Source organism: Pseudophryne corroboree, chromosome 6, assembly GCF_028390025.1.
Source record: "Pseudophryne corroboree isolate aPseCor3 chromosome 6, aPseCor3.hap2, whole genome shotgun sequence".
In the NCBI taxonomy this organism is placed as follows: Eukaryota; Metazoa; Chordata; class Amphibia; order Anura; family Myobatrachidae; genus Pseudophryne; species Pseudophryne corroboree.
Genome location: NC_086449.1, coordinates 69,773,054 through 69,795,328, shown reverse-complemented (window position 1 = coordinate 69,795,328; position 22,275 = coordinate 69,773,054).

Here is a 22,275-nt window from a genome sequence, read left to right as displayed (position 1 = left end):
CTACAGCCTACAGGGTATATACAGCCGGCCTCTACAGTGCACAGAGCATATACAGCCGGCCTCTATAGCGCACAGGGTATATACATCCGGCCTCTACAGTGCACAGGGTATATACAGCCGGCCTCTACAGTGCACAGGGTATATACAGCCGGCCTCTACAGTGCACAGGGCATATACAGCTGGCCTCTATAGCGCACAGGGTATATACAGCCGGTCTCTACAGCGCACAGGGTACATACAGCCGGCCTCTACAGTGCACAGGGCGTATAAAGCTGGCCTCTATAGTGCACAGGGTGTATACAGCCGGCCTCTAAAGCGCACTGTTTATATACAGCCGGCCTCTACAGCGCAAAGGGTATATACAGCCGGCCTCTACAGCCTACAGGGTATATACAGCCGGCCTCTACAGCCACAGGATATATACAGCCGGCCTCCATAGCCACAGGGTATATACAGCCGGCCTCTACAGCGCACAGGGTATATACAGCCGGCCTCTACAGCCTACAGGGTATATACAGCCGGCCTCTACAGCCACAGGGTATATACAGCCAGCCTCTATAGCCACAGGGTATATACAGCCGGCCTCTACAGCGCACAGGGCTTATACAGCCGGCCTCTCCAGCGCAGAGGGTATATACAGCCGGCCTCTATAGCGCACAGGGTATATACAGCCGGCCTCTACAGCGCACAGGGTATATACAGCCGGCCTCTACAACGCACAGTACGTATACAGCCGGCCTCTACAGCCACAGGGTATATACAGCCGGCCTCTACAACGCACAGTACGTATACAGCCGGCCTCTACGGCGCACAGGACGTATACAGCCGGCCTCTACAGCCACAGGGTATCTACAGACAGCCTCTATAGGCACAGGGTATATACAGCCGGCCTTTACAGCCACAGGGTATATACAGCCGGCCTCTATAGCCACAGGGTATATACAGCCGGCCCTTATAGCGCACAGGGTATATACAGCCGGCCTCTACAGTGCACAGGGCATATACAGCCAGCCTCTACAGTGCACAGGACGTATACAGCCGGCCTCTACAGCGCACAGGGTGTATACAGCCGGCCTCTACAGCGCACAGGGTGTATACAGCCGGCCTCTACAGCGCACAGGGTATATACAGACAGCCTCTATAGCCACAGGGTATATACAGCCGGCCTCTACAGCCACAGGGTATATACAGCCGGCCTCTATAGCCACAGGGTATATACAGCCGGCTTCTATAGCGCACAGGGTATATACAGCCGGCATCTATAGCGCACAGGGCTTATACAGCCGGTGTCTCCAGCGCAGAGGGTATATACAGCCGGCCTCTACAGCGCACAGGGTATATACAGCCGGCCTCTATAGCGCACAGGGTATATACAGCCGGCCTATACAGCTTACAGGGCTTATACAGCCGGCCTCTACAGTGCAAAGGGTATATACAGCCGGCCTCTACAGCGCACAGGGATTATACAGCCGGCCTCTACAGCGCACAGGGTATATACAGCCGGCCTCTACAGCTCACAGGGTACCTACAGCCGGCCACTACAGCGCACAGGGCATACACAGCCGGCCTCTACAGCGCACAGGGCGTATAAAGCTGTCCTCTATAGTGCACAGGGTGTATACAGCCGGCCTATACAGCTTACAGGGCTTATACAGCCGGCCTCTACAGTGCAAAGGGTATATACAGCCAGCCTCTACAGCGCACAGGGATTATACAGCCGGCCTCTACAGCGCACAGGGTATATACAGCCGGCCTCTACAGCTCACAGGGTACCTACAGCCGGCCACTACAGCGCACAGGGCATACACAGCCGGCCTCTACAGCGCACAGGGTATATACAGCCGGCCTCTACAGTGCACAGAGCATATACAGCCGGCCTCTATAGCGCACAGGGTATATACAGCTGGCCTCTACAGCGCACAGGGTATATACAGCTGGACTCTACAGCCTAAAGGGTATATACAGCCGGCCTCTGCAGTGCACAGAGCATATACAGCCGGCCTCTATAGCGCACAGGGTATATACATCCGGCCTCTACAGTGCACAGGCTATATACAGCCGGCCTCTACAGTGCACAGGGTATATACAGCCGGCCTCTACAGCACACAGGGCGTATACAGCTGGCCTCTATAGCGCACAGGGTATATACAGCCGGTCTCTACAGCGCACAGGGTACATACAGCCGGCCTCTACAGTGCACAGGGCGTATAAAGCTGTCCTCTATAGTGCACAGGGTGTATACAGCCGGCCCCTACAGCGCACTGTTTATATACAGCCGGCATCTACAGTGCACAGGGTATATACAGCCGGCCTCTACAGCCTACAGGGTATATACAGCCGGCCTCTACAGCCACAGGGTATATACAGCCGGCCTCCATAGCCACAGGGTATATACAGCCAGCCTCTACAGTGCACAGGGTATATACAGCCGGCCTCTACAGCCTACAGGGTATATACAGCTGGCCTCTACAGCCACAGGGTATATACAGCCGGCCTCTATAGCCACAGGGTATATACAACCGGCCTCTCCAGCGCAGAGGGTATATACAGCCGGCCTCTATAGCGCACAGGGTATATACAGCCGGCCTCTATAGCGCACAGGGTATATACAGCCGGCCTATACAGCTCACAGGGCTTATACAGCCGGCCTCTGCAGTGCACAGGGTATATACAGCCGGCCTCTACAGCGCAAAGGGCTTATATAGCCGGCCTCTACAGCGCACAGGGTATATACAGCCAGCCTCTACAGCGCACAGGGTACATACAGCCGGCCACTACAGCGCACTGGGCATATACAGCCGGCCTCTACAGCGAAAAGGGTATATACATCCGGCCTCTACAGTGCACAGAGCATATACAGCCTGCCTCTATAGCGCACAGGGTATATACAGCTGGCCTCTACAGCGCACAGGGTATATACAGCCGGCCTCTACAGCCTACAGGGTATATACAGCCGGCCTCTACAGTGCACAGAGCATATACAGCCGGCCTCTATAGCGCACAGGGTAAATACAGCCGGCCTCTACAGTGCACAGGGTATATACAGCCGGCCTCTACAGTGCACAGGGTATATACAGCCTGCCTCTATAGCGCACAGGGTATATACAGCCGGCCTATACAGCTTACAGGGCTTATACAGCCGGCCTCTACAGTGCAAAGGGTATATACAGCCGGCATCTATAGCGCACAGGGCTTATACAGCCGGCGTCTCCAGCGCAGAGGGTATATACAGCCGGCCTCTACAGCGCACAGGGTATATACAGCCGGCCTCTATAGCGCACAGGGTATATACAGCCGGCCTATACAGCTTACAGGGCTTATACAGCCGGCCTCTACAGTGCAAAGGGTATATACAGCCGGCCTCTACAGCGCTCAGGGATTATACAGCCGGCCTCTACAGCTCACAGGGTACATACAGCCGGCCACTACAGCGCACAGGCCATATACAGCCGGCCTCTACAGCGCACAGGGTATATACAGCCGGCCTCTACAGTGCACAGAGCATATACAGCCGGCCTCTATAGCGCACAGGGCATATACAGCTGGCCACTACAGCGCACAGGGTATATACAGCTGGCCTCTACAGCCTACAGGGTATATACAGCCGGCCTCTACAGTGCACAGAGCATATACAGCCGGCCTCTATAGCGCACAGGGTATATACATCCGGCCTCTACAGTGCACAGGGTATATACAGCCGGCCTCTACAGTGCACAGGGTATATACAGCCGGCCTCTACAGTGCACAGGGCATATACAGCTGGCCTCTATAACGCACAGGGTATATACAGCCGGTCTCTACAGCGCACAGGGTACATACAGCCGGCCTCTACAGTGCACAGGGCGTATAAAGCTGGCCTCTATAGTGCACAGGGTGTATACAGCCGGCCTCTAAAGCGCACTGTTTATATACAGCCGGCCTCTACAGCGCACAGGGTATATACAGCCGGCCTCTACAGCCTACAGGGTATATACAGCCGGCCTCTACAGCCACAGGATATATACAGCCGGCCTCCATAGCCACAGGGTATATACAGCGGGCCTCTACAGCGCACAGGGTATATACAGCCGGCCTCTACAGCCTACAGGGTATATACAGCCGGCCTCTACAGCCACAGGGTATATACAGCCGGCCTCTATAGCCACAGGGTATATACAGCCGGCCTCTACAGCGCACAGGGCTTATACAGCCGGCCTCTCCAGCGCAGAGGGTATATACAGCCGGCCTCTATAGCGCACAGGGTATATACAGACAGCCTCTATAGCCACAGGGTATATACAGCCGGCCTCTACAGCCACAGGGTATATACAGCCGGCCTCTATAGCCACAGGGTATATACAGCCGGCCACTACAGCGGACAGGGCATATACAGCCGGCCTCTACAGCGCACAGGGTATATACAGCCGGCCTCTACAGTGCACAGAGCATATACAGCCGGCCTCTATAGCGCACAGGGTATATACAGCTGGCCTCTACAGCGCACAGGGTATATACAGCTGGCCTCTACAGCCTACAGGGTATATACAGCCGGCCTCTACAGTGCACAGAGCATATACAGCCGGCCTCTATAGCGCACAGGGTATATACATCCGGCCTCTACAGTGCACAGGCTATATACAGCCGGCCTCTACAGTGCACAGGGTATATACAGCCGGCCTCTACAGTGCACAGGGCATATACAGCTGGCCTCTATAGCGCACAGGGTATATACAGCCGGTCTCTACAGCGCACAGGGTACATACAGCCGGCCTCTACAGTGCACAGTGCGTATAAAGCTGGCCTCTATAGTGCACAGGGTGTATACAGCCGGCCTCTAAAGCGCACTGTTTATATACAGCAGGCCTCTACAGCGCACAGGGTATATACAGCCGGCCTCTACAGCGTACAGGGTATATACAGCCGGCCTCTACAGCCACAGGATATATACAGCCGGCCTCCATAGCCACAGGGTATATACAGCCGGCCTCTACAGCGCACAGGGTATATACAGCCGGCCTCTACAGCCTACAGGGTATATACAGCCGGCCTCTACAGCCACAGGGTATATACAGCCGGCCTCTATAGCCACAGGGTATATACAGCCGGCCTCTACAGCGCACAGGGTATATACAGGTGGCCTCTACAGCGCACAGGGCTTATACAGCCGGCCTCTACAGCGCACAGGGTATATACAGCCGGCATCTATAGCCACAGGGTGTATACAGCCGGCCTCTACAGTGCACAGGGTATATACAGCTGGCCTCTATAGCGCACAGGGCTTATACAGCCGGCCTCTCCAGCGCAGAGGGTATGTACAGCCGGCCTCTATAGCGCACAGGGTATATACAGCCGGCCTCTATAGCGCACAGGGTATATACAGCCGGCCTCTATAGCGCACAGGGTATATACAGCCGGCCTATACAGCTCACAGGGCTTATACAGCCGGCCTCTGCAGTGCACAGGGTATATACAGCCGGCCTCTACAGCGCACAGGGCTTATACAGCCGGCCTCTACAGCGCACAGGGTATATACAGCCGGCCTCTACAGCGCACAGGGTACATACAGCCGGCCACTACAGCGCACTGGGCATATACAGCCGGCCTCTACAGCGAAAAGGGTATATACATCCGGCCTCTACAGTGCACAGAGCATATACAGCCTGCCTCTATAGCGCACAGGGTATATACAGCTGGCCTCTACAGCGCACAGGGTATATACAGCCGGCCTCTACAGCCTACAGGGTATATACAGCCGGCCTCTACAGTGCACAGAGCATATACAGCCGGCCTCTATAGCGCACAGGGTAAATACAGCCGGCCTCTACAGTGCACAGGGTATATACAGGCGGCCTCTACAGTGCACAGGGTATATACAGCCGGCCTCTACAGCGCACAGGGCGTATACAGCTGGCCTCTATAGCGCACAGGGTATATACAGCCGGTCTCTACAGCGCACAGGGTACATACAGCCGGCCTCTACAGTGCACAGGGCGTATAAAGCTGGCCTCTATAGTGCACAGGGTGTATACAGCCGGCCTCTACAGCGCACTGGGTATATAGAGCCGGCCTCTACAGCCCACAGGGTATATACAGCCGGCCTCTACAGCCAACAGGGTATATACAGCCGGCCTCTAAAGCCACAGGGTATATACAGCCGTCCTCTATAGCCACAGGGTATATACAGCCGGCCTCTATAGCGCACAGGGTATATACAGCCGGCCTCTATAGCGCACAGGGCTTATACAGTCAGCCTCTCCAGCGCAGAGGGTATATACAGCCGGCCTCTATAGCGCACAGGGTATATACAGACAGCCTCTATAGCCACAGGGTATATACAGCCGGCCTCTACAGCCACAGGGTATATACAGCCGGCCTCTATAGCCACAGGGTATATACAGCCGGCCTCTATAGCGCACAGGGTATATACAGCCGGCCACTATAGCGCACAGGGTATATACAGCCGGCATCTATAGCGCACAGGGCTTATACAGCCGGCGTCTCCAGCGCAGAGGGTATATACAGCCGGCCTCTACAGCGCACAGGGTATATACAGCCGGCCTCTATAGCGCACAGGGTATATACAGCCGGTCTCTACAGCGCACAGGGTACATACAGCCGGCCTCTACAGTGCACAGGGCGTATAAAGCTGGCCTCTATAGTGCACAGGGTGTATACAGCCGGCCTCTACAGCGCACTGGGTATATAGAGCCGGCCTCTACAGCCCACAGGGTATATACAGCCGGCCTCTACAGCCAACAGGGTATATACAGCCGGCCTCTAAAGCCACAGGGTATATACAGCCGTCCTCTATAGCCACAGGGTATATACAGCCGGCCTCTATAGCGCACAGGGTATATACAGCCGGCCTCTATAGCGCACAGGGCTTATACAGTCAGCCTCTCCAGCGCAGAGGGTATATACAGCCGGCCTCTATAGCGCACAGGGTATATACAGACAGCCTCTATAGCCACAGGGTATATACAGCCGGCCTCTACAGCCACAGGGTATATACAGCCGGCCTCTATAGCCACAGGGTATATACAGCCGGCCTCTATAGCGCACAGGGTATATACAGCCGGCCTCTATAGCGCACAGGGTATATACAGCCGGCATCTATAGCGCACAGGGCTTATACAGCCGGCGTCTCCAGCGCAGAGGGTATATACAGCCGGCCTCTACAGCGCACAGGGTATATACAGCCGGCCTCTATAGCGCACAGGGTATATACAGCCGGCCTCTACAGCGCTCAGGGATTATACAGCCGGCCTCTACAGCTCACAGGGTACATACAGCCGGCCACTACAGCGCACAGGGCATATACAGCCGGCCTCTACAGCGCACAGGGTATATACAGCCGGCCTCTACAGTGCACAGAGCATATACAGCCGGCCTCTATAGCGCACAGGGCATATACAGCTGGCCACTACAGCGCACAGGGTATATACAGCTGGCCTCTACAGCCTACAGGGTATATACAGCCGGCCTCTACAGTGCACAGAGCATATACAGCCGGCCTCTATAGCGCACAGGGTATATACAGCTGGCCTCTACAGCCTACAGGGTATATACATCCGGCCTCTACAGTGCACAGGGTATATACAGCCGGCCTCTACAGTGCACAGGGCATATACAGCTGGCCTCTATAGCGCACAGGGTATATACAGCCGGTCTCTACAGCGCACAGGGTACATACAGCCGGCCTCTACAGTGCACAGGGCGTATAAAGCTGGCCTCTATAGTGTACAGGGTGTATACAGCCGGCCTCTAAAGCGCACTGTTTATATACAGCCGGCCTCTACAGCGCAAAGGGTATATACAGCCGGCCTCTACAGCCTACAGGGTATATACAGCCGGCCTCTATAGCCACAGGATATATACAGCCGGCCTCCATAGCCACAGGGTATATACAGCCGGCCTCTATAGCGCACAGGGTATATACAGCCGGCCTCTACAGCCTACAGGGTATATACAGCTGGCCTCTACAGCCACAGGGTATATACAGCCAGCCTCTATAGCCACAGGGTATATACAGCCGGCCTCTACAGCGCACAGGGCTTATACAGCCGGCCTCTCCAGCGCAGAGGGTATATACAGCCGGCCTCTATAGCGCACAGGGTATATACAGCCGGCCTCTACAGCGCACAGGGTATATACAGCTGGCCTCTACAACGCACAGTACGTATACAGCCGGCCTCTACAGCCACAGGGTATATACAGCCGGCCTCTACAACGCACAGTACGTATACAGCCGGCCTCTACAGCGCACAGGACGTATACAGCCGGCCTCTACAGCCACAGGGTATCTACAGACAGCCTCTATAGCCACAGGGTATATACAGCCGGCCTTTACAGCCACAGGGTATATACAGCCGGCCTCTATAGCCACAGGGTATATACAGCCGGCCTCTATAGCGCACAGGGTATATACAGCCGGCCTCTACAGTGCACAGGGCATATACAGCCAGCCTCTACAGTGCACAGGACGTATACAGCCGGCCTCTACAGCGCACAGGGTGTATACAGCCGGCCTCTACAGCGCACAGGGTGTATACAGCCGGCCTCTACAGCCACAGGGTATATACAGACAGCCTCTATAGCCACAGGGTATATACAGCCGGCCTCTACAGCCACAGGGTATATACAGCCGGCCTCTATAGCCACAGGGTATATACAGCCGGCTTCTATAGCGCACAGGGTATATACAGCCGGCATCTATAGCGCACAGGGCTTATACAGCCGGTGTCTCCAGCGCAGAGAATATATACAGCCGGCCTCTACAGCGCACAGGGTATATACAGCCGGCCTCTATAGCGCACAGGGTATATACAGCCGGCCTATACAGCTTACAGGGCTTATACAGCCGGCCTCTACAGTGCAAAGGGTATATACAGCCGGCCTCTACAGCGCACAGGGATTATACAGCCGGCCTCTACAGCGCACAGGGTATATAAAGCCGGCCTCTACAGCTCACAGGGTACCTACAGCCGGCCACTACAGCGCACAGGGCATACACAGCCGGCCTCTACAGTGCACAGGGTATATACAGCCGGCCTCTACAGTGCACAGAGCATATACAGCCGGCCTCTATAGCGCACAGGGTATATACAGCTGGCCTCTACAGCGCACAGGGTATATACAGCTGGACTCTACAGCCTACAGGGTTTATACAGCCGGCCTCTGCAGTGCACAGAGCATATACAGCCGGCCTCTATAGCGCACAGGGTATATACATCCGGCCTCTACAGTGCACAGGCTATATACAGCCGGCCTCTACAGTGCACAGGGTATATACAGCCGGCCTCTACAGCACACAGGGCTTATACAGCTGGCCTCTATAGCGCACAGGGTATATACAGCCGGTCTCTACAGCGCACAGGGTACATACAGCCGGCCTCTACAGTGCACAGGGCGTATAAAGCTGTCCTCTATAGTGCACAGGGTGTATACAGCCGGCCCCTACAGCGCACTGTTTATATACAGCCGGCCTCTACAGTGCACAGGGTATATACAGCCGGCCTCTACAGCCTACAGGGTATATACAGCCGGCCTCTACAGCCACAGGGTATATACAGCCGGCCTCCGTAGCCACAGGGTATATACAGCCAGCCTCTACAGCGCACAGGGTATATACAGCCGGCCTCTACAGCCTACAGGGTATATACAGCTGGCCTCTACAGCCACAGGGTATATACAGCCGGCCTCTATAGCCACAGGGTATATACAACCGGCCTCTCCAGCGCAGAGGGTATATACAGCCGGCCTCTATAGCGCACAGGGTATATACAGCCGGCCTCTATAGCGCACAGGGTATATACAGCCGGCCTATACAGCTCACAGGGCTTATACAGCCGGCCTCTGCAGTGCACAGGGTATATACAGCCGGCCTCTACAGCGCAAAGGGCTTATATAGCCGGCCTCTACAGCGCACAGGGTATATACAGCCAGCCTCTACAGCGCACAGGGTACATACAGCCGGCCACTACAGCGCACTGGGCATATACAGCCGGCCTCTACAGCGAAAAGGGTATATACATCCGGCCTCTACAGTGCACAGAACATATACAGCCTGCCTCTATAGCGCACAGGGTATATACAGCTGGCCTCTACAGCGCACAGGGTATATACAGCCGGCCTCTACAGCCTACAGGGTATATACAGCCGGCCTCTACAGTGCACAGAGCATATACAGACGGCCTCTATAGCGCACAGGGTAAATACAGCCGGCCTCTACAGTGCACAGGGTATATACAGCCGGCCTCTACAGTGCACAGGGTATATACAGCAGGCCTCTATAGCGCACAGGGTATATACAGCCGGCCTATACAGCTTACAGGGCTTATACAGCCGGCCTCTACAGTGCAAAGGGTATATACAGCCGGCATCTATAGCGCACAGGGCTTATACAGCCGGCGTCTCCAGCGCAGAGGGTATATACAGCCGCCTCTACAGCGCACAGGGTATATACAGCCGGCCTCTATAGCGCACAGGGTATATACAGCCGGCCTATACAGCTTACAGGGCTTATACAGCCGGCCTCTACAGTGCAAAGGGTATATACAGCCGGCCTCTACAGCGCTCAGGGATTATACAGCCGGCCTCTACAGCTCACAGGGTACATACAGCCGGCCACTACAGCGCACAGGGCATATACAGCCGGCCTCTACAGCGCACAGGGTATATACAGCCGGCCTCTACAGTGCACAGAGCATATACAGCCGGCCTCTATAGCGCACAGGGCATATACAGCTGGCCACTACAGCGCACAGGGTATATACAGCTGGCCTCTACAGCCTACAGGGTATATACAGCCGGCCTCTACAGTGCACAGAGCATATACAGCCGGCCTCTATAGCGCACAGGGTATATACATCCGGCCTCTACAGTGCACAGAGTATATACAGCCGGCCTCTACAGTGCACAGGGTATATACAGCCGGCCTCTACAGTGCACAGGGCATATACAGCTGGCCTCTATAACGCACAGGGTATATACAGCCGGTCTCTACAGCGCACAGGGTACATACAGCCGGCCTCTACAGTGCACAGGGCGTATAAAGCTGGCCTCTATAGTGCACAGGGTGTATACAGCCGGCCTCTAAAGCGCACTGTTTATATACAGCCGGCCTCTACAGCGCACAGGGTATATACAGCCGGCCTCTACAGCCTACAGGGTATATATAGCCGGCCTCTAAAGCCACAGGATATATACAGCCGGCCTCCATAGCCACAGGGTATATACAGCCGGCCTCTACAGCGCACAGGGTATATACAGCCGGCCTCTACAGCCTACAGGGTATATACAGCCGGCCTCTACAGCCACAGGGTATATACAGCCGGCCTCTATAGCCACAGGGTATATACAGCCGGCCTCTACAGCGCACAGGGCTTATACAGCCGGCCTCTCCAGCGCAGAGGGTATATACAGCCGGCCTCTATAGCGCACAGGGTATATACAGCCGGCCTCTACAGCGCACAGGGTATATACAGCCGGCCTCTACAACGCACAGTACGTATACAGCCGGCCTCTACAGCCACAGGGTATATACAGCCGGCCTCTACAACGCACAGTACGTATACAGCCAGCCTCTACAGCGCACAGGACGTATACAGCCGGCCTCTACAGCCACAGGGTATCTACAGATAGCCTCTATAGCCACAGGGTATATACAGCCGGCCTTTACAGCCACAGGGTATATACAGCCGGCCTCTATAGCCACAGGGTATATACAGCCGGCCTCTATAGCGCACAGGGTATATACAGCCGGCCTCTACAGTGCACAGGGCATATACAGCCAGCCTCTACAGTGCACATGACGTATACAGCCGGCCTCTACAGCGCACAGGGTGTATACAGCCGGCCTCTACAGCGCACAGGGTGTATACAGCCGGCCTCTACAGCCACAGGGTATATACAGACAGCCTCTATAGCCACAGGGTATATACAGCCGGCCTCTACAGCCACAGGGTATATACAGCCGGCCTCTATAGCCACAGGGTATATACAGCCGGCTTCTATAGCGCACAGGGTATATACAGCCGGCATCTATAGCGCACAGGGCTTATACAGCCGGTGTCTCCAGCGCAGAGGGTATATACAGCCGGCCTCTACAGCGCACAGGGTATATACAGCCGGCCTCTATAGCGCACAGGGTATATACAGCCGGCCTATACAGCTTACAGGGCTTATACAGCCGGCCTCTACAGTGCAAAGGGTATATACAGCCGGCCTCTACAGCGCACAGGGATTATACAGCCGGCCTCTACAGCGCACAGGGTATATACAGCCGGCCTCTACAGCTCACAGGGTACCTACAGCCGGCCACTACAGCGCACAGGGCATACACAGCCGGCCTCTACAGCGCACAGGGTATATACAGCCGGCCTCTACAGTGCACAGAGCATATACAGCCGGCCTCTATAGCGCACAGGGTATATACAGCTGGCCTCTACAGCGCACAGGGTATATACAGCTGGACTCTACAGCCTACAGGGTATATACAGCCGGCCTCTACAGTGCACAGACCATATACAGCCGGCCTCTATAGCGCACAGGGTATATACATCCGGCCTCTACAGTGCACAGGCTATATACAGCCGGCCTCTACAGTGCACAGGGTATATACAGCTGGACTCTACAGCCTACAGGGTATATACAGCCGGCCTCTACAGTGCACAGAGCATATACAGCCGGCCTCTACAGCGCACAGGGTATATACATCCGGCCTCTACAGTGCACAGGCTATATACAGCGGGCCTCTACAGTGCACAGGGTATATACAGCCGGCCTCTACAGCACACAGGGCGTATACAGCTGGCCTCTATAGCGCACAGGGTATATACAGCCGGTCTCTACAGCGCACAGGGTACATACAGCCGGCCTCTACAGTGCACAGGGCATATAAAGCTGTCCTCTATAGTGCACAGGGTGTATACAGCCGGCCCCTACAGCGCACTGTTTATATACAGCCGGCCTCTACAGTGCACAGGGTATATACAGCCGGCCTCTACAGCCTACAGGGTATATACAGCCGGCCTCTACAGCCACAGGGTATATACAGCCGGCCTCCATAGCCACAGGGTATATACAGCCGGCCTCTACAGCGCACAGGGTATATACAGCCGGCCTCTACAGCCTACAGGGTATATACAGCTGGCCTCTACAGCCACAGGGTATATACAGCCGGCCTCTATAGCCACAGGGTATATACAGCCGGCCTCTCCAGCGCAGAGGGTATATACAGCCGGCCTCTATAGCGCACAGGGTATATACAGCCGGCCTCTATAGCGCACAGGGTATATACAGCCGGCCTATACAGCTCACAGGGCTTATACAGCCGGCCTATACAGCTCACAGGGCTTATACAGCCGGCCTCTGCAGTGCACAGGGTATATACAGCCGGCCTCTACAGCGCAAAGGGCTTATATAGCCGGCCTCTACAGCGCACAGGGTATATACAGCCAGCCTCTACAGCGCACAGGGTACATACAGCCGGCCACTACAGCGCACTGGGCATATACAGCCGGCCTCTACAGCGAAAAGGGTATATACATCCGGCCTCTACAGTGCACAGAGCATATACAGCCTGCCTCTATAGCGCACAGGGTATATACAGCTGGCCTCTACAGCGCACAGGGTATATACAGCCGGCCTCTACAGCCTACAGGGTATATACAGCCGGCCTCTACAGTGCACAGAGCATATACAGACGGCCTCTATAGCGCACAGGGTAAATACAGCCGGCCTCTACAGTGCACAGGGTATATACAGCCGGCCTCTACAGTGCACAGGGTATATACAGCAGGCCTCTATAGCGCACAGGGTATATACAGCCGGCCTATACAGCTTACAGGGCTTATACAGCCGGCCTCTACAGTGCAAAGGGTATATACAGCCGGCATCTATAGCGCACAGGGGTTATACAGCCGGCGTCTCCAGCGCAGAGGGTATATACAGCCGGCCTCTACAGCGCACAGGGTATATACAGCCGGCCTCTATAGCGCACAGGGTATATACAGCCGGCCTATACAGCGCACAGGGCTTATACAGCCGGCCTCTACAGTGCAAAGGGTATATACAGCCGGCCTCTACAGCGCTCAGGGATTATACAGCCGGCCTCTACAGCTCACAGGGTACATACAGCCGGCCACTACAGCGCACAGGGCATATACAGCCGGCCTCTACAGCGCACAGGGTATATACAGCCGGCCTCTACAGTGCACAGAGCATATACAGCCGGCCTCTATAGCGCACAGGGCATATACAGCTGGCCACTACAGCGCACAGGGTATATACAGCTGGCCTCTACAGCCTACAGGGTATATACAGCCGGCCTCTACAGTGCACAGAGCATATACAGCCGGCCTCTATAGCGCACAGGGTATATACATCCGGCCTCTACAGTGCACAGGGTATATACAGCCGGCCTCTACAGTGCACAGGGTATATACAGCCGGCCTCTACAGTGCACAGGGTATATACAGCCGGCCTCTACAGTGCACAGGGCATATACAGCTGGCCTCTATAACGCACAGGGTATATACAGCCGGTCTCTACAGCGCACAGGGTACATACAGCCGGCCTCTACAGTGCACAGGGCGTATAAAGCTGGCCTCTATAGTGCACAGGGTGTATACAGCCGGCCTCTAAAGCGCACTGTTTATATACAGCCGGCCTCTACAGCGCACAGGGTATATACAGCCAGCCTCTACAGCCTACAGGGTATATACAGCCGGCCTCTACAGCCACAGGATATATACAGCCGGCCTCCATAGCCACAGGGTATATACAGCCGGCCTCTACAGCGCACAGGGTATATACAGCCGGCCTCTACAGCCTACAGGGTATATACAGCCGGCCTCTACAGCCACAGGGTATATACAGCCGGCCTCTATAGCCACAGGGTATATACAGCCGGCCTCTACAGCGCACAGGGCTTATACAGCCGGCCTCTCCAGCGCAGAGGGTATATACAGCCGGCCTCTATAGCGCACAGGGTATATACAGCCGGCCTCTACAGCGCACAGGGTATATACAGCCGGCCTCTACAACGCACAGTACGTATACAGCCGGCCTCTACAGCCACAGGGTATATACAGCCGGCCTCTACAACGCACAGTACGTATACAGCCAGCCTCTACAGCGCACAGGACGTATACAGCCGGCCTCTACAGCCACAGGGTATCTACAGATAGCCTCTATAGCCACAGGGTATATACAGCCGGCCTTTACAGCCACAGGGTATATACAGCCGGCCTCTATAGCCACAGGGTATATACAGCCGGCCTCTATAGCGCACAGGGTATATACAGCCGGCCTCTACAGTGCACAGGGCATATACAGCCAGCCTCTACAGTGCACAGGACGTATACAGCCGGCCTCTACAGCGCACAGGGTGTATACAGCCGGCCTCTACAGCGCACAGGGTGTATACAGCCGGCCTCTACAGCCACAGGGTATATACAGACAGCCTCTATAGCCACAGGGTATATACAGCCGGCCTCTACAGCCACAGGGTATATACAGCCGGCCTCTATAGCCACAGGGTATATACAGCCGGCTTCTATAGCGCACAGGGTATATACAGCCGGCATCTATAGCGCACAGGGCTTATACAGCCGGTGTCTCCAGCGCAGAGGGTATATACAGCCGGCCTCTACAGCGCACAGGGTATATACAGCCGGCCTCTATAGCGCACAGGGTATATACAGCCGGCCTATACAGCTTACAGGGCTTATACAGCCGGCCTCTACAGTGCAAAGGGTATATACAGCCGGCCTCTACAGCGCACAGGGATTATACAGCCGGCCTCTACAGCGCACAGGGTATATACAGCCGGCCTCTACAGCTCACAGGGTACCTACAGCCGGCCACTACAGCGCACAGGGCATACACAGCCGGCCTCTACAGCGCACAGGGTATATACAGCCGGCCTCTACAGTGCACAGAGCATATACAGCCGGCCTCTATAGCGCACAGGGTATATACAGCTGGCCTCTACAGCGCACAGGGTATATACAGCCGGCCTCTACAGTGCACAGAGCATATACAGCCGGCCTCTATAGCGCACAGGGTATATACAGCTGGCCTCTACAGCGCACAGGGTATATACAGCTGGACTCTACAGCCTACAGGGTATATACAGCCGGCCTCTACAGTGCACAGACCATATACAGACGGCCTCTATAGCGCACAGGGTATATACATCCGGCCTCTACAGTGCACAGGCTATATACAGCCGGCCTCTACAGTGCACAGGGTATATACAGCTGGACTCTACAGCCTACAGGGTATATACAGCCGGCCTCTACAGTGCACAGAGCATATACAGCCGGCCTCTACAGCGCACAGGGTATATACATCCGGCCTCTACAGTGCACAGGCTATATACAGCGGGCCTCTACAGTGCACAGGGTATATACAGCCGGCCTCTACAGCACACAGGGCGTATACAGCTGGCCTCTATAGCGCACAGGGTATATACAGCCGGTCTCTACAGCGCACAGGGTACATACAGCCGGCCTCTACAGTGCACAGGGCATATAAAGCTGTCCTCTATAGTGCACAGGGTGTATACAGCCGGCCCCTACAGCGCACTGTTTATATACAGCCGGCCTCTACAGTGCACAGGGTATATACAGCCGGCCTCTACAGCCTACAGGGTATATACAGCCGGCCTCTACAGCCACAGGGTATATACAGCCGGCCTCCATAGCCACAGGGTATATACAGCCGGCCTCTACAGCGCACAGGGTATATACAGCCGGCCTCTACAGCCTACAGGGTATATACAGCTGGCCTCTACAGCCACAGGGTATATACAGCCGGCCTCTATAGCCACAGGGTATATACAGCCGGCCTCTCCAGCGCAGAGGGTATATACAGCCGGCCTCTATAGCGCACAGGGTATATACAGCCGGCCTCTATAGCGCACAGGGTATATACAGCCGGCCTATACAGCTCACAGGGCTTATACAGCCGGCCTATACAGCTCACAGGGCTTATACAGCTGGCCTCTGCAGTGCACAGGGTATATACAGCCGGCCTCTACAGCGCAAAGGGCTTATATAGCCGGCCTCTACAGCGCACAGGGTATATACAGCCAGCCTCTACAGCGCACAGGGTACATACAGCCGGCCACGACAGCGCACTGGGCATATACAGCCGGCCTCTACAGCGAAAAGGGTAAATACATCCGGCCTCTACAGTGCACAGAGCATATACAGCCTGCCTCTATAGCGCACAGGGTATATACAGCTGGCCTCTACAGCGCACAGGGTATATACAGCCGGCCTCTACAGCCTACAGGGTATATACAGCCGGCCTCTACAGTGCACAGAGCATATACAGCCGGCCTCTATAGCGCACAGGGTAAATACAGCCGGCCTCTACAGTGCACAGGGTATATACAGCCGGCCTCTACAGTGCACAGGGTATATACAGCCGGCCTCTACAGCGCACAGGGCGTATACAGCTGGCCTCTATAGCGCACAGGGTATATACAGCCGGTCTCTACAGCGCACAGGGTACATACAGCCGGCCTCTACAGTGCACAGGGCGTATAAAGCTGGCCTCTATAGTGCACAGGGTGTATACAGCCGGCCTCTACAGTGCACTGGGTATATAGAGCCGGCCTCTACAGCCCACAGGGTATATACAGCCGGCCTCTACAGCCTACAGGGTATATACAGCCGGCCTCTACAGCCTACAGGGTATATACAGCCGGCCTCTAAAGCCACAGGGTATATACAGCCGGCCTCTATAGCCACAGGGTATATACAGCCGGCCTCTATAGCGCACAGGGCTTATACAGTCAGCCTCTCCAGCGCAGAGGGTATATACAGCCGGCCTCTATAGCGCACAGGGTATATACAGACAGCCTCTATAGCCACAGGGTATATACAGACAGCCTCTACAGCCACAGGGTATATACAGCCGGCCTCTATAGCCACAGGGTATATACAGCCGGCCTCTATAGCGCACAGGTTATATACAGCCGGCCTCTATAGCGCACAGGGTATATACAGCCGGCATCTATAGCGCACAGGGCTTATACAGCCGGCGTCTCCAGCGCAGAGGGTATATACAGCCGGCCTCTACAGCGCACAGGGTATATACCGCCGGCCTCTATAGCGCACAGGGTATATACAGCCGGCCTATACAGCTTACAGGGCTTATACAGCCGGCCTCTACAGTGCAAAGGGTATATACAGCCGGCCTCTACAGCGCTCAGGGATTATACAGCCGGCCTCTACAGCTCACAGGGTACATACAGCCGGCCACTACAGCGCACAGGGCATATACAGCCGGCCTCTACAGCGCACAGGGTATATACAGCCGGCCTCTACAGTGCACAGAGCATATACAGCCGGCCTCTATAGCGCACAGGGCATATACAGCTGGCCACTACAGCGCACAGGGTATATACAGCTGGCCTCTACAGCTTACAGGGGTATATACAGCCGGCATCTACAGTGCACAGAGCATATACATGCTGGCCTCTATAGCGCACAGGGTATAATACATCCGGCCTCTACAAGTGCACAGGGTATATACAGCCGGCCTCTACAGTGCACAGGGTATATACAGCCGGCCTCTACAGTGCACAGGGCAAATACAGCTGGCCTCTATAGCGCACAGGGGTATATACAGCCGGTCTCTACAGCGCACAGGGTACATACAGCCGGCCTCAGACGGCCTAGTGCACAGGGCGTATAAAGCTGGCCTCTATAGTGCACAGGGTGTATACAGCCGGCCTCTAAAGCGCACTGTTTATATACAGCCGGCCTCTACAGCGCACAGGGTATATACAGCCGGCCTCTACAGCCTACAGGGTATATACAGCCGGCCTCTACAGCCACAGGATATATACAGCCGGCCTCCACAGCCACAGGGTATATACAGCCGGCCTCTACAGCGCACAGGGTATATACAGCCTGGCCTCTACAGCCTACAGGGTATATACAGCCGGCATCTACAGCCACAGGGTATATACAGCCAGCCTCTATAGCCACAGGGTATATACAGCCGGGCCTCTACAGCGCACAGGGCTTATACAGCCGGCCTCTCCAGCGCAGAGGGTATATACAGCCGGCCTCTATAGCGCACAGGGTATATACAGCCGGCCTCTATAGCGCACAGGGTATATACAGCCGGCCTCTATAGCGCACAGGGTATATACAGCCCGGCCTATACAGCTCACATGGCTTATACAGCCGGCATCTGCAGTGCACAGGGTATATACAGCCGGCCTCTACAACGCACAGGGCTTCATACAGCCGGCCTCTACAGCGCACAGGGTATATACAGCCGGCCTCTACAGCGCACAGGGTACATACAGCCGGCCACTACAGCGCACAGGGTATATACAGCCGGCCTCTACAGTGCACAGAGCATTTACAGCCTGCCTCTATAGCGCACAGGGTATATACAGCTGGCCTCTACAGCGCACAGGGTATATACAGCGGGCCTCTACAGCCTACAGGGTATATACAGCCGGCCTCTACAGAGCACAGAGCATATACAGCCGGGCCTCTATAGCGCACAGGGTATATACATCCGGCCTCTATAGCGCACAGGGTATATACATCCGGCCTCTACAGTGCACAGGGTATATACAGCCGGCCTCTACAGCGCCCAGGGCGTATACAGCTGGCCTCTATAGCGCACAGGGTATATACAGCCGATCTCTACAGCGCACAGGGTACATACAGCCGGCCTCTACAGCCCACAGGGTATATACAGCCGGCCTCTACAGCCTACAGGGTATATACAGCTGACCTCTAAAGCCACAGGGTATATACAGCCGGCCTCTATAGCCACAGGGTATATACAGCCGGCCTCTATAGCGCACAGGGTATATACAGCCGGCCTCTATAGCGCACAGGGCTTATACAGTCAGCCTCTCCAGCGCAGAGGGTATATACAGCCGGCCTCTATAGCGCACAGGGTATATACAGACAGCCTCTATAGCCACAGGGTATATACAGCCGGCCTCTACAGCCACAGGGTATATACAGCCGGCCTCTATATCCACAGGGTATATACAGCCGGCCTCTATAGCGCACAGGGTATATACAGCCGGCCTCTATAGCGCACAGGGTATATACAGCCGGCATCTATAGCGCACAGGGCTTATACAGCCGGCGTCTCCAGCGCAGAGGGTATATACAGCCGGCCTCTACAGCGCACAGGGTATATACAGCCGGCCTCTATAGCGCACAGGGTATATACAGCCGGCCTATACAGCTTACAGGGCTTATACAGCCGGCCTCTACAGTGCAAAGGGTATATACAGCCGGCCCTCTACAGTGCACAGGATTATACAGCCGGCCTCTACAGCGCACAGGGTATATACAGCCGGCTCTACAGCTCACAGGGTACATACAGCCGGCCACTACAGCGGACAGGGCATATACAGCCGGCCCTCTACAGCGCACAGGGTATATACAGCCGTCCTCTACAGTGCACAGAGCATATACAGCCGGCCTCTATAGCGCACAGGGTATATACAGCTGGCCTCTACAGCGCACAGGGTATATACAGCTGGCCTCTACAGCCTACAGGGTATATACAGCCGGCCTCTACAGTGCACAGAGCATATACAGCCGGCCTCTATAGCGCACAGGGTATATACATCCGGCCTCTACAGTGCACAGGGCTTATACAGCCGGCCTCTACAGTGCACAGGGTATATACAGCCGGCCTCTACAGCGCACAGGGCATATACAGCTGGCCTCTATAGCGCACAGGGTATATACAGCCGGTCTCTACAGCGCACAGGGTACATACAGCCGGCCTCTACAGTGCACAGTGCGTATAAAGCTGGCCTCTATAGTGCACAGGGTGTATACAGCCGGCCTCTAAAGCGCACTGTTTATATACAGCAGGCCTCTACAGCGCACAGGGTATATACAGCCGGCCTCTACAGCGTACAGGGTATATACAGCCGGCCTCTACAGCGACAGGATATATACAGCCGGCCTCCATAGCCACAGGGTATATACAGCCGGCCTCTACAGCGCACAGGGTATATACAGCCGGCCTCTACAGCCTACAGGGTATATACAGCCGGCCTCTACAGCCACAGGGTATATACAGCCGGCCTCTATAGCCACAGGGTATATACAGCCGGCCTCTACAGCGCACAGGGTATATACAGGTGGCCTCTACAGCGCAAAGGGCTTATACAGCCGGCCTCTACAGCGCACAGGGTATATACAGCCGGCATCTATAGCCACAGGGTGTATACAGCCGGCCTCTACAATGCACAGGGTATATACAGCTGGCCTCTATAGCGCACAGGGCTTATACAGCCGGCCTCTCCAGCGCAGAGGGTATGTACAGCCGGCCTCTATAGCGCACAGGGTATATACAGCCGGCCTCTATAGCGCACAGGGTATATACAGCCGGCCTCTATAGCGCACAGGGTATATACAGCCGGCCTATACAGCTCACAGGGCTTATACAGCCGGCCTCTGCAGTGCACAGGGTATATACAGCCGGCCTCTACAGCGCACAGGGCTTATCCAGCCGGCCTCTACAGCGCACAGGGTATATACAGCCGGCCTCTACAGCGCACAGGGTACATACAGCCGGCCACTACAGCGCACAGGGTATATACAGCCGGCCTCTACAGTGCACAGAGCATATACAGCCTGCCTCTATAGCGCACAGGGTATATACAGCTGGCCTCTACAGCGCACAGGGTATATACAGCCGGCCTCTACAGCCTACAGGGTATATACAGCTGGCCTCTACAGTGCACAGAGCATATACAGCCGGCCTCTATAGCGCACAGGGTATATACATCCGGCCTCTATAGTGCACAGGGTATATACATCCGGCCTCTACAGTGCACAGGGTATATACAGCCGGCCTCTACAGCGCACAGGGCGTATACAGCTGGCCTCTATAGCGCACAGGGTATATACAGCCGGTCTCTACAGCGCACAGGGTACATACAGCCGGCCTCTACAGTGCACAGGGCGTATAAAGCTGGCCTCTATAGTGCACAGGGTGTATACAGCCGGCCTCTACAGCGCACTGGGTATATACAGCCGGCCTCTACAGCCCACAGGGTATATACAGCCGGCCTCTACAGCCCACAGGGTATATACAGCCGGCCTCTACAGCCTATAGGGTATATACAGCCGGCCTCTAAAGCCACAGGGTATATACAGCCGGCCTCTATAGCCACAGGGTATATACAGCCGGCGTCTATAGCGCACAGGGTATATACAGCCGCCCCCTATAGCGCACAGGGCTTATACAGTCAGCCTCTCCAGTGCAGAGGGTATA